Source organism: Chrysemys picta, chromosome 4 (genome assembly GCF_011386835.1).
Source record: "Chrysemys picta bellii isolate R12L10 chromosome 4, ASM1138683v2, whole genome shotgun sequence".
Taxonomy (NCBI): Eukaryota; Metazoa; Chordata; order Testudines; family Emydidae; genus Chrysemys; species Chrysemys picta.
In genome coordinates this window covers 11,809,358-11,823,626 of record NC_088794.1, presented here as the reverse complement: position 1 = coordinate 11,823,626, position 14,269 = coordinate 11,809,358, and positions in this window count along the sequence as shown.

Genomic DNA, 14,269 nt, shown 5'->3' with positions numbered 1-14,269 from the left:
GGGATGAAGAGTCAAAATTCGGATTTTTTTATTAAATGAAATGCTGGTGGGGAGTGGGGCGGGGGGACATCATATGGGATCAATCCAAACAAGTTCTTTCGATAAATTCAAAACATGTTTAGATGTTGACCACGTTGAATTTTTTTAAATGATTTTTATAGAGAACAAAGTTCTACACACACACAAAATTCTGGAAAAAATGGAAACTTTGCATTTCAAAAAAAGGAAAAATGGGACTGTCTAAACTTTTTTCCTCCCCCCAATTTCTTTTCCAAAAGGAGAAGCCGTAGAAATCATTAAAATTTTGCAAAATAAGGCAACGTTGTTGAAATGTCCCAAACTGTTTCAGGGGAAATGTTTCAATTAGCTCTATTCCCGGCTAGAGGAATGGCTGTTGTGATCCAGCCCTGGAGAGACGATGGTCACCAGGGATTAGGATTGCCCAGGTCCAGCCTAGCGTAGCAGGAAAGCCATAAAAGGCAGCTAGGGGAGGAAGGACGGGAGGAAGAGTGGCTGATTGCTATTTTAAAGTTGTTATTCCCATTGTGGGCTCAACCCAGCTTCCGAACATGAGGAGGAGGTCCGAGGTCACCGCAAATATTGTGTTTGGATGTGAAGAAGGTGGGAGGTCAAACAGCAGCTGGTAGTTACCTCCTGCTGGGGAAGGGGGCTCTTAAAGAGGTACACACACCAGATCCTTCCCAGCCTTTCCCCTCCCCATGGTGCTGTCATCTTCCACAGGAGATTCCACATCCCCTCCACAGACTCATCCACTCAGGAGTTCGCTGGCTCTGGATGTGACGCGTATGTGCCAGTGATGGAAGGGAGCAGCAGACCATCACTGTCACTTGAAATGTGCATTCATCCCATCCCGCAGCCCCTGCTATCCCCAGCTCTGGGCTCTCCCCTCCATACGCGCACACAGTTCTATTAACATGCCCCTATAGTGCCATGCAGCCCTCCTACTATTCCATTCTACTCTGCCCACATGCACTGCGCTCTCCTAATGCCCTTCCATGCTCCTGTCTCCCTCCCAGCTCCACCTTGCCACACAGCAAGCCTGCCATTCCACCTCTATCCTTGTGCAGCCATATCCATGCCCCTCAATCCTGAGCTGCGACACCCCTGCCATTCCAGCCCTGGACATGCTCCCCCTCACACATCAACTACACGGATGCAGCTCAGTTGTGAGATTTGCTGAGCTTCCAAGCCAGGGCTCCCCCTCGCCACGCACACACACTACAGCTGGGTGGGATTTACTTTTCCCGTCCCATAAAAAAGTTTCCAAAATGTTCCCCTTCTGCATCAGGCTGAAGGACTTGCAAAGTTTTGTCAGTCAAGAACAAGAAAAAAAAAATTCCTTCTCCTCCTGGCATAACCCTAACCTGGGCACTTAGCTCAGATAGGGGAGGATGCGTGTTCAAATCCTTTCTCCAGTAAATATTTAAGTAGCTACGCAAGATGGAACAGCTTCCACAGGGCAGAGACACTGCACAATCAGCTGGGGATTGGGACACTCATCTGGGAGACACAGGAAGTCCTTGGCTTGAATAAGTCAAAAATTTGAACATTAGACTTCCATGTCTCAAGTGCGTGCCCTGCCCACCTGGGCAGTTCATGGGTGGGGCTCTCTCTCTCTCTCTCTCTCGTTTTGCCCAATGATTCCATCCCGGCTCAGAGAACCCTTTCCTGCTGAAAGTCTCACTAAAATTGCCAAACGTTTTGGTTTCGACAAATCAGCATCTTCCCACCAAAAGCAATCTTTCATCAAAAAATTCCCAACAAGCTCTTCCCAGCAGCCCTGCCAGTGCCCCTCTGTTCTGATTCACCGTCCTGAGATCCCACACAAGTCTGCTGGTGCCCCTCATGCCTGACCCTCAGCCCCCTGCTGTTCCTGTCCTGACACCCCCCACCCTCACACACACACACCCCCTTTGCCAATTAACAACCTTAGGAGGAACTCTGGAATGACATTCATAGCTTTTTCCTGTGGCCTTATCCTGGTGTTGGCCTCTGTTATTTATCTTTCCTGTTTGTACATGTCACTCGTTTGACTAATCACACCTCAGTAGCACCATCTCCCTGAAGGCTGGCTTGCACATGCTGCAGAAGTTACCCTATCCCTGTGGGGAATAAAACTGAGGACAGGCGGATTTTGGAGGTTCCTGCTAAGGTTGTGGTGAAGACACCTCTGCCAGGCTCTCCTCTCGGTCCTGTGTGCAGTTGGTGTATCTAGCTAGATACTTTAATGGCCTGTCGCAGGACCGCCCGCAGGCAGCCAAAGGGGCAGTTTTTCCCATGACAGGGCCCCCCAAACTGAGTTGCATTGCAACCTGGCACACAAGGTCATAGTGCCACTCAGGTTTGGCCCAAGGGGTGCTGCGCTGCAGTCTGCCAGGTTACACCTCCCAGAATGGAGAGCTGGGTCCAGCCCTGCAGGATACCAGCTGCTGCAGGGTGAGCATGGGGTGGGCTCACTCCCCAAACCCCTGGTCCCCAAAGGCCTCCCCGAGTGGTATTTTTCTTGAAAGGTTGGGAGGGGTCCTCAATTTCAGACAGGCCAACAAAAACCTGGGTGCAGCCCTGGCCTGTAGTAGCTGAGACCTCACAACCATTGTTGACACTTGTCCTCCCTAGCTGACAGGAGAGCTGGGAGGACAAGTTACAGATGGGGAACTGGGAAACATGGCAGGGTATGTGAGAGGAAGGATGTGACTATCCCTGGTTTCTTATATGCCAGTCCAGTGCCCAAGTTGCTAGAAAACCCTTCCAACCCTTGGCAAGTGATTCCTGTCCCAATGAAAGGGAATCACCTAGGGGCATCTCTTTCAGTTACAGCCTTGGCAGTACTGATCTCTCTCATAGGTTTTTTTTGTTTTTTTGGCACTTCTGGCGGCAAAAGCCTAGAGCCGGCCCTGGCGGCAGCAGCGTGTCGTGCACGGGGGGGCGCCCTGGGGCCGCTGCGGTTCGTGCCGTGGGGGAGCAGCGCCGCACCTTGCGGCTGGGCCGAGCGGGGGACACTCGGGCTGGGGGCTGCCCCGCGGGCAAACGGAGCTGCCTGAAGGTGCCGCAGGGCGGCCGCCCCCCCAGCACCGCAGCCAGGGCTGGGCGAAGCAGCCCGAGCCGCCCAGGGACTGTGGCAGGACAGCTAGAAGTAGCGGGGCCATAGAGGGCGGGGCACTGCCGTGCGGGGCCCGCATCTCACTCTCCGGGGCTCCGCTCCCTCTGGGGCTACCCTGCCTCAGCCCCCTGCCGCAGCGGTCTCCCGGCTCTGCTCTCCCAGGTCCCAGCCGGTCCTGGAGGCGGGAGCCCCGGCTGGAGGGACCCTGGGCTGAGGCACGGCCCAGGAGCCCCGCTGCTTATCCCAACCCTGCCAGCGCCGGACCGGCTGGAGGTGAGGGAGGAGCGGGCAGAGTCAGCACTGGTTGGGGGAGCCCAGGGCTGGGGCGGCAGTGGGTGCGGGTGGGGTGGGGGGGAAAGAGAGCCCAGTGCTGGGGCGGCAGGGGGTGCGGGGGGGGAGGGGGGGAGAGCCCAGGGCTGGGGTGAGAGGCAGCCAAAAATTTTTTTGCTTGGGGCGGCAAAAAACCTAGAGCCGGCCCTGGACACAGCCCAGATAGGCCTTCCAGTCATCTTCTCCATCCACACATTCCACCAAGAAACCATTACTGTGAATTCCCTGCTTTCCAGCCTCTCTTGCTTCCTTACCCACCATTTCATTGCCTGGTGTCTCAGCATGTACTGGAAGATTCACACCCGAGCATACTAACTTGTTTTTGTTGATCCCTTATCCAGTTTCATTCTAACATTATCCCCACCTACTCAGCCATCGCAATGGCTCTACAAAACCTAGATATTTTTAGATTTCTTAACTCCAATCTCAGAGGAAAGACTGCAAAAGGCTGCCTCCACTCAATCTGTTTTTTTTTCATTGTTAGATCTGTCATTATATATTCATCAGTGGTGACTCCATATATAATGATGAAACTCAAACTCTGTCTATCAGAGGATGACTCTTTCGCCCCTATTATTTTATTATGTAATTCTAAATCCACATCCAAAGAGACTGTTTTCCAGGTATAATGTACTGCACCATTACTAAAGATTTTAATCTCTTCTAGTCCTTCCTTTTCACTTCACTCTTTTACCCACATTTTAACTTTAAGAGCAGATTGGGTCAGGCTGCAATTAATCTGCTTAATTCCAACATTCCTCATGTACTCGTCCAGTGTTCTTATCGGTACCATTTTTCCTTCATTTCAGCCCAGAACGTCAAATATAACATTTTCATTCTTAAATGTATAGGCACTTCCTTGTAGTAATGTGCATTATGCACTGCAGCATCGTAAGAGGTGAATCACGTGCAATTCATAGGGCTTGGGCTTGAATTGACTAACCTTTTAAGATCTGATCTGGATGCGGAACTAAAGGCTTGACACCCATAATCTAGGACTGCTCTTACCAATGCGCTGTACAGCATCAGCACTTTCCAATCTGCCCCCCAATTAATCCCAGCAATACTTCTAAGTAGAATCCGGAGTTCTCAAACTTCATTGCACCACGACCCCCTTCTGACAAAAATTACCACACGACCCCAGGCGGGGGGGACTGAAGCCTGAGCCCTGCCACGCCGGGTGAGGGGCCAAAGCCAAAGCCAAAGGGCTTCAGCCCCAAGCAGAGGGCCTGTAACCTGAGTCCCGCCACCCAGGGCCGAAGCCCTCGGGCTTTGGCCCTGGGCAGCGGGGCTCAGGCTTTAGCTTTGGCCTCAGGCTCCAGCAAATCTAAGCCAGCCCTGGTAACCCCATTAAAATGGGGTCATGATCCACTTTGGGGTCCCGACCCACAGTTTGAGAACCACTGAAGTAGATGAATCCTACCTTTTATATTTGTTTGTGATATTTTCTATATGGCTCTTCGGGACAAGTTTATTATCGAACAGTACACTCCGAACTTTAACAGTGTTAACACACAGATTCTCCACAGAGGTATAAATTACACTCCTCTTGAATGTTTTTTCTAGTGAAGATCGTTCCCTTTGTTTTAGCAAATCAAACGTTTAAACCCACAAGCCTCTCCCCAGGCTGTGACCCCCGCACAAGCACTTCATTGAGACTCTCTCAAGCCACTTTAATTCTCCTGTCTTTAACCCATAGAGCACAACCATCCGCAAATAAGGTCATGCCTATTTGTGTCCTTACACTTTTGGGGAGATCGTGTATCAGTGTTAAGCAAGGTAGGGCTGATAATACTCCCCTGTAGAGTGGCACTGGCAATCCTATAGATACTCAAGACTTTCCCTGCTTCCCTGTATGGTCTTCTTACTCAAAAAATCTCTTATCCAACAGAACATTCTTCCTTTTATCCTTATCACGGCCAACCTACAAAATAAACCCTCTCTCCATAAACATACTCTCTGCTATTTCAACATCCACAACAGTCACCATACACTTTGTTCCTCACGCTGTTTTGTATTTCTGTTTCTAATCTTACAATAGTCTCCCCGCCCTAAAGTTACATTGCATATTATTTCGGATTTCGTTTTTTCCAGGTACACAACGAGCTTCTCATTAAATACCTACCTAAAAGGGGTTGAAATCATTATTTTACGTATACTCCTGGGGCTGTGATTTCGCTTTTATCTATGGCTTTTTTGAGTTCCTGCATACTGAAGATTGCAGTCAGTTCATTACTCCTCTTTTCCCAACCATTTAGCTCTCACAATTTTCTTCAGTGGAATTCCTTCCCTCCTTCTGTCCCACCAGGAAAAAACCTGGACTTTGATGATCATTACTAACTTTCCAGAACACTTCTGCTGGGATTTTTGCTATTCCTTTGGTTTGAACTGATAACTTCATTTTCTTCAATAAGACCAGGGATAAAATTGTTATTGATCCATGTTCCATTCATTCTCTGAACTGGCTCTGAAACCTTGGTATCTTGATTTATTTCCCCACAATATTTCTTCCCACTTGCTTTTCTAGTCTTCTTAACTCTCTGGTGCCATTGCCTTATTGCTTTTAGATTTCATGAAGTCCTCACTGTCTGTGGGGGTTTTCGCTTTTCTATATGCTTTTTCTTCTTTTTTTTTTTTAATTGCAGTCTAACATTCTTCAATCCACTATGGAACCAGATTTCTGATTTTAGGGCAATTCAATACCTTACAAATAGCTACTTTGACTGCTACCATAATTCCCTTTATTAAAGTATCGCTAAATTCCTCTATATCAGCGGTTCCTAAACTGAGGGGTGTGCCCTTCTTGCAGGGGTGCGGAAGAACATTTGGGGGGGTGGATGCAGCAGGGCCCAGGCCAGCCCCCATATGGGGTGGGGAGGGAGCGCCACCCAGCCCTGCTCTGGCCCCAGCTCTGCTCTGACCCCGACTCCACTCCCTATCAAGGCCCTGCAGCTCCACTTCTGGCCTCATCCCCAGCTGCAGCCCTGGCCAGTTCCCGGTTCTCCACTCCTAGCACCAGCCTCAAGCCCTGACAGCGGCCCCAGCTTCATCCCCCGGCCACAGACCCGCCCCCAACTGTGGCCCCAGGCTCTTGACTCGGCCATGGTTCCACACCTGGCCATGGTCTTCCTGCTTCTGGCCCTTGCTTCCAGTCGTGGCGGGGCCATGTGAGGTAAAAAGTTTGGGAACCCCTGCTCCATATTATCCCTTATACACTTGTTGCTCAAACGCTGATCACACTTACTCCTGGAAAAAACCTCCTAGTCAGCCCTTTTAAAATTCCAAATAGGAGTTCTTCCAATGTCTTCAACATCACCCTTTCCGTGCCATATAACAAGCCAAGGGAAATGATCACTTCTCATTCCCTCTTCCTTGTCAATTTCCCAACTACATTTATTACTATATTGCTTGTTGCAATTCCCAGATCCAAACAGGAAAAGGAACCAGCACCAGAGTTAAACTTAGCTGGTTAATTAGTAGCACCAGATAATGCTAATCAACAAACTGTTCCAAACATTTGCTATTGCTGTCAGATTTCTCACTTCCTCATTCCGGCTATTCAAACCACCACATAAAAACACATGGACCCTTTTAATTTTGAGTGCTCCACATCTTTACAAGGGTTATAGACATCACAGATCCATACAGAGATATTTTTATTCTGCATTGGAATCTCAATAGCAGTATGCTCAAAAACTCAGCTTTACATTCATGTCAACATCTTTGATTTTCCTTTATAAATGTACATGCCCCCACTCCTTCATATTTCTCTACCTTATCTCACTGTACTATATCATGGGACTTTAAACAGCTTTTCTCTTAATCACACTTCCTGTGTAATGACAAGATCAGGTTTGACTTCCACTTGGTAAGGCAACTCCCCTCTTTTCATGTGCTGTAATATTTATACTGCTTTGTGATTTTCTCTCCATGCATCTGATGAAGTGGGTTTTAGCCCACAAAAGCTTATGCCCAAATAAATTTGTTAGTCTCTAAGGTGCCACAAGGACTCGTTTTTATTTCAAAAATAGTCTTCTTTAGTTCCCGATCATAGGCTATTAGGCTTCCCCCATTCAAATACATTTTTGGACCATATTTGTTAAACTGCAGTATTGTCCTCACTCAAAATCGCATGAATGTGCTCTGTTGCCAAATCACTAACATGCCAATACTTTTTTTTGCTGCTTTCATTGTCATCTTTAGTTTTTTCCATTCTCTTTCCTGCTTGTGAAGTGAAATTTATTACTATAAATTTCTTTCTGTACAAATAAAATGTTTCCCCTATTTCTCTTATTTATTACATAAGGGGTGGGAGGGATAGCTCAGTGGTTTGCGCATTGGCCTGTTAAACCCAGGGTTGTGAGTTCAATCCTTGAGGGGGCCACTTAGGGATCTGGGGCAAAATCAGTACTTGGTCCTGCTAGTGAAGGCAGGGGGCTGGACTCAATGACCTTTCAAGGTCTCTTCCAGTTCTAGGAGATGGGATATCTCCATTAATAATTATTATCCTTTGTAACACTATGTTGTAGCAATGGTACCTTAGAATCATAGACTATCAGGGCTAGAAGAGACCTCAGGAGGTCATCTAATCCAACCCCCTGCTCAAAGCAGGACCAATCCCCAACTAATTTTTTTGTCCTAGATCCCTAAATGGCCCCCTCAAGGATTTTGCTCACAACCCTTGGTTTAGCAGGCCAATGCTCAAACTACTGAGTTATCCTTATTGGTTTTCACCTCCTTTCCCAGCTGTCATTCTGAATGCCCTTTAGCAGCTTCTGCAGAAGATACCTTGTCCTTTGCCACTCCCTAGCCTGTTTAGCTACCACGTATCCTCCAGAAGCTGTAGTGAGCTTGTCCCCAACAGCTGCTACATGTTAGCTCTGCTTCTGCACAGCTTTCATACGAATACTCCTCTCCACATCTGCCCACTTTGTGTTTCTTCTACATACATTTACCACATGCTCAAACTTGTGGCACTTATAACATCTGAAAGGGTGGTTTAGGCCAAACCATCTGAGACCCTAGCTTTACCCTTGCCAAGTAAAGCGCGTCCTCTAAATGCTATTTGCACAGCTGTGGATGGCTTGTTATCTCCCCCCTACTAATTAATCACTAAATGAATCACACCTGTGACCTGTTCCCCACCTTTTTTAATTTCATCTTCAGTCACTGCCAGTGTGATCCCTTATATTATCTCTCTTGTTTCCATCATAAATCTGGGTGGCTGGCAATCTACTTTTATTTTCCCGAGACTTGTAATGTTAAGCAGTTTTTCAGCCTGTTCTTTATTGGTACCCTCCACCTGTGAAATCTCCACCCTATAATCTGCTAGCTCTTGACAGACCTCCAATACTTTTCCTAATCCCGGTTTCAAGGGATTCATAGCTCCTAGCTTTCCTTTCTTCCTCAGCAATTTAACAATTACAGTATTTTGGTTTTCCACCCTAGAGTTCCCTCTCTGACTGCTTCTTTTGATTCAGAAAGTTCTGTTCTTTTTCCTAATTTGCACCCAGTCTTCATTCCTGGCTGCTTCACTCTGACTGTCTAGCATGACTTCTGTGCCATTCATCCTACTTTCCCCTCCCCAGATCCTCAACCAGCCTGCTCCATTTCTCTCCATCTTCCTGCTAGCTAAGGCCAGCTCTCTCCTGCTGGTGTCTTTTCAGCCCTTTCTCTCTCCAGACCTCATCCTGATTGGGTCAGCTGACCCAGTGGTCACATGACTTCAATTCTCCCCACCTGGAGAGGTGAATTCACTTTGTCACAGGTGGACTGCAGGTCTGTCTCCCCTTAAAGGGCCAGCCACTCAGTGACACACACACGGCATGTCCTTGTATCAGGGGCATGGATACAGCCTGTGGGAGACATGTTTTGCTGCCATCGCTGGTTGTTGAGCTGGGTGTGGAAATGCCTAGAGCTGTGCTGTCAATCTCATGACAGGGACAGGGCCAAATGTGCTGTACAAGTATGATCCCTGGGCTTGGGGATAAACTCTACAGACTCCCCACAATGCACAGGAAACACCGCCTGAGGTCAGGACAGAGATCAAGGAGACAATGCAGCCTTCACGCAACTAACCAATCACTGAGTTATTATTTATTATTGGTTCAGTATTTTAATAGTACATTGATTGCTCAAGCCTGCTCTACACTTAAAAATTAGATCAACCTACCTACGTCAGGGCTGTGGGGAAAAGTTTGCACCCACAGTGTAGAGGCGCTAGGAAGAATTTCTTCCGTCACCCTAACGCCCGACTCTTGGAGGGGTGGATTGACTACATCGAAGGAAAAACCCCTTCCCTTGACAGAGGAAGCGTCCACGCTATGGCAACTCTACAGTGACGCAGCTGCAGCACCGTAGTACCCCTGTAGTGTAGACGTGGCTTTCCTGAGAAAATCTGGTCCTCCCTACGGCTGCTGCTATCCCTGTCTATGACTCCACTCCTTCCCCCCCCCGCCTCCTCTTCTGGTTCTCTCAGCCTTCCCTGTCTGTATGTCCAGGGCCGGCTCTGGCTTTTTTGCCGCCCCTGTGGGGCGGCCGGAGCACGGATGCAGGTGGACTCCCGGCGCTGCAGACGTGCCCCAGGCAGCGGGGGGAAGGGGGAGGGAGCAGGGGGAGAGAGAGAAGGGGTGCGGCCTGGGCTTCCTTCAGCGAGGCGCTCGCCACTCGGCCCCTCCCGCCACGCCACCTGCCGGGAGGGCTCCGCGCCGCTCCGGTCGGCGGGGAGGGAAGGACGCAAGCTGCCCTGCCGGGCTTGCTACAGATCTGGCACCAGCTGGGACAGACGGAGCGCGCAGCCCACTCCCATCAGGGCGCTTCCCTCCTCCACGCTGCTGCCCCCTACAGGGCAGCCAGAGCAGCGAACCAAAAAGAAAAAAGAAAAAAAACCTGTGGGGCGGCCGAAGCGGCGAAGCAAAAAACCACAAAAACGAAAAAAGGATTTGAGGGAATGCCGCCCCTTAGAATCAGCCGTCCCAAGGACGAGCTTGCTCAGCTGGTGCCTGGAGCTGGCCCTGTGTATGTCTCTCCTGTTCTGTCCTTTGCACTGCCATTCTCAATTCCCACCCTGAGTGTCACTCCCTCCCCCATGCCATCCACTACAACCAGCAGTGATGAAGTAGTTAACGTTGGCTCCACAGTCATCACTGGCCTTTAAAGTGGGTACTTCACTCAGATGAATAAAGGACATGGGAGTTCACTCCTCTTAGTCATTGTTTCAGGGTCCCTGTACAATCGAGACTTAAAATTTAGACCTACCTAGCTACTGCACACAGGGGTGTGAAAAATTCTTGACCACCCTAGTGAAGCCGACCTAATACCCAGTGTAAACGCAGCTAGGTCAAGGGAAGAATTCTTCCATCAACTTAGCTACCACTCCTTGGAGAGTGGATTAGCGAAAGCAAGGAAAATCCCCCTCCTGTTGCTTTAGGAAGCATCTACATTAGGCACTATAGCTGTGCCTCCCGTAGTGTAGACAAGCCCTTAGGCAAACAAGGAGGAATTTTTAGCCCAGCCCTTCAGTCCATTTCTGTGTGATTTATCCCACTGTGGAAGCCCAGGTTTCACTGTATTTGTCCTCCTTGTTTGTGTAAACCGGAGGCCTGGGCCTAGGGCTAGGATCCTTTCCTGCTAGGTTTTGTAGTTCCCACAGGCTGGAGCCCTAACAGCAGTGAGGAGTGGATGTCATCAAACTCAATGTTTGTGGAGCCATTTGCTGTGGGAAGGAAAGTGTGAAAGTTGCTCAGGGCCTTTCCCTGCCTCTTTCAAGACACAGGGATGAACAAAGAGCCTGTGGCTTTCAGTTCAAAGGAAGAGGGGGCCCCTGGGATGCTGGAGTCAGAGACCTGGCTTCTGAGGCTTTTGTCTTCATTGACACAGCGAGATAATTGACACCCAGCCATCATCGGGATGCCCAAACCTAAGAGCTGACCAGACACTGGTAGAGTTTACCACAAGGTAGCTAGATGAGGTCAGCATTACATCTGCTGCTCCTGGCTGACCCCACAGCAAACCTACAGCACCTTGTCTCCACCAGGCATTTGTCTATACATGGTGTTATTCCAGAATGGCTAGTCCTGAATCATTCCATGTGTGGACCTTTGATTCCAAAATAACACTAGTTTGGGGAAGGATAGCTCAGTGGTTTGAGCATTAGCTTGATAAACCCAGCATTGTGAGTTCAATTCTTGAGGGGGCCACTTAGGGATCTGGGGCAAAATCAGTACTTGGTCCTGCTAGTAAAGGCAGGGGGCTGGACTCGACTCAATGATCTTTTGGGGTTCCTTCCAGTTCTAGGAGATAGGATATCTCCATATATTATATTATTATTATATATTGTCTCACCAAAAGCTCTAAAAGTGCTTCATTAAGGAGATTAGGGTTGTCATCCCCATTTTACAGATGGGGATACTGAGGCACAGAGCGGGGAAGTGACTAGTCCAAGGTCACCCAGCAGGCTAGTGTCAGAGCCAGGAATAAAAACCAGGTCTCAGGCAAGTGCTGTATCCATTAGGCCATGCTGACTTTGCAAGTGGATTAGGTGAGATGGAATCAAGGCACTTTGATCCAAGAATTAACTTGCAAGCGTAGACAAGCCTTGTGTTTTTAATGCCCATTAGTTATCCCATGGTAAAATCACACCTTTTTTGTCAGTGAAAACATAGCCTTAGTGACACAATCAACATGGACTAATCCCAATGTTGTCAACCATCCCAGTATTGTGGTGAAACTCCTGATATTTGGTGTTCTCAGGTCTTGGACTGAGGTGATAGGGTGAGAATTGCAGTTTTTATAGTTAAGAAAACAAACAAAAACAAAAAAAGGTGCTAGCCTTCAGTTGGAGGAGAAAAATGAGCTGAGGGCAACCCTTCCGAAACCAGAAAGTACAAAAAAACCCACATTTAAAAAAATCTCATGATTGTTAAGACAATCTTGGGATTTTTGAACCTTTGATGGTGGTGATGCTGCCCTTTACCTTGATGGGTTAAGTCTGTTTTTCCCTGATCTTGCTGGAGGAACTCACTGGAGGCATCTGGGATGTGGCCCGTGAAAGCGCACAAGAATCTGAGGGGGGTGAATCTTTCACTGCAACATTATTTCTCCCAAGTGTTTCCCGGGCTTTTGGGTTGAATGTGTGTTTGAGTGGCAAACAATTTCAATAAACAGCTCTGCCCCTATTAGCTAATCAGGTTTCACATCTATGGTAGCTCTGATGGCATTGTCCTACCAGTTCTCCAGCCACCTATAGAGTTTTCCAGGTTTGTGCTAGGTGCAGTACACACACATAATAAGAGTGTGTCCCTGCCTTGAGGAGCATAGTCTAAATACACAAGACAGGAAAGGATGAGAGAAAAAGAAGGATTATTTATGGGGGGCTGGGCTAGATGACCTCTTGAGGTCCCTTCCAGCCCTATGTTTCTATAAGTCTATTATTGTCCCCCATTTTAAAGATGGGGAAACTGTGGCATGGAGCGTTTTTTGTTTTTTTTTTAAGCTTTGGCCTATCATTGCCCTGAACCTTTTGTGATCTTTTAAACCCTGGTCAAAGGTGTGCAAAGTGATTTGCACTGGTGTAAGTGATAAAACAAGGGGGCTCACTCTCCAGCATCTCAGATCTCGTTGGGCCATTTATCCCCGCGTGGAAAACACGCCTCACTCCGAACGGTGGCATTCTGCACCTGCCTTGCAGGGATGTAAATGACCACACAGGTAATGAACTGGACCCACACTGACACATCCAAGGTCGCATGATTGGTCTGGGGCAGAGTCTGGAACCTTTCCCAAGAAAACCCTTCTCTTCTTATTTAAACATTGTATTTAAAAACACGCATTATTTTAAGGCAAATGGGCAAATTCATCCCCATGGATTTATGAATTTGGCCCAAAGGGTCAAAAATATTAGGTCATGGTAATTAGGAAGACTACAAAAGAAACTCCAAAAAAACAAACAAAGGGAAACTTAATAAGGAACAGAGTAATCACCCGGCATCCTTTCCAAGCCTGAACAAAGGCCAGGGCACCGGATACTCCATAGCAAGTATATGAAGGATGTAAATAGCAGGGATCATTTAGGGTGGAATTTAAGGAAGTGGCTAGGAGCTTTGGGATGAAAATAAGAAATGGATGATATTGGACGAGCATCAAGAAAAACTGCTTGGTACTGAAATATTTGAACTCAATTGTTCTCTGGAATCATGTCCTTAAGGGAAAGTTGAGAGCCTTATTAACTGGGATTTTAATAAGAAGAAAGCAAGAATAAGACCAAAATATTTTTTGTTACAATAGGACCAAGAGGTCTCAACTGAGATCAGGGCCTCATTGTGCTAGGCACTATGCAGACATAAAGCCAGAGACAGTCCTTGCCCACATGAATTTACAGCCTAAATAGGCAAGGCAGGCAAAAACTGGGAGGGGAAACTGAGGCACAGAGTGGCAACGTGACTTGCCTGGGTCAGTACCAGAGTTGGGAACAGAACTCAGGTCTCCTCTAGAGTCTGACTGCAGTGGCCTATACAATGATGACGATGAGTTATTTATTAATGAATTAACATTTCTGTGCAGAGCTGGAGGTGTGCGTGCCATCTTACTGCAGACTCCAAAACCAAAATCTTTGTTAAGTTTCCCTTTAGATTGCTCAGTACTATTCAAGAGAAAGAGTTCATCCTTTTAAAACACATCCAGTCATGCAAATCACAAGGGCAGGTCACCTAAATATTTCTAAGTGCTCATTTTGGGCCATCGAAGGGAAAACATAGGCCTCGTCTATACTACTCACTTTGCTGGTTATAATAATGTCAGTTAGGGGTATGGTTTTTATTT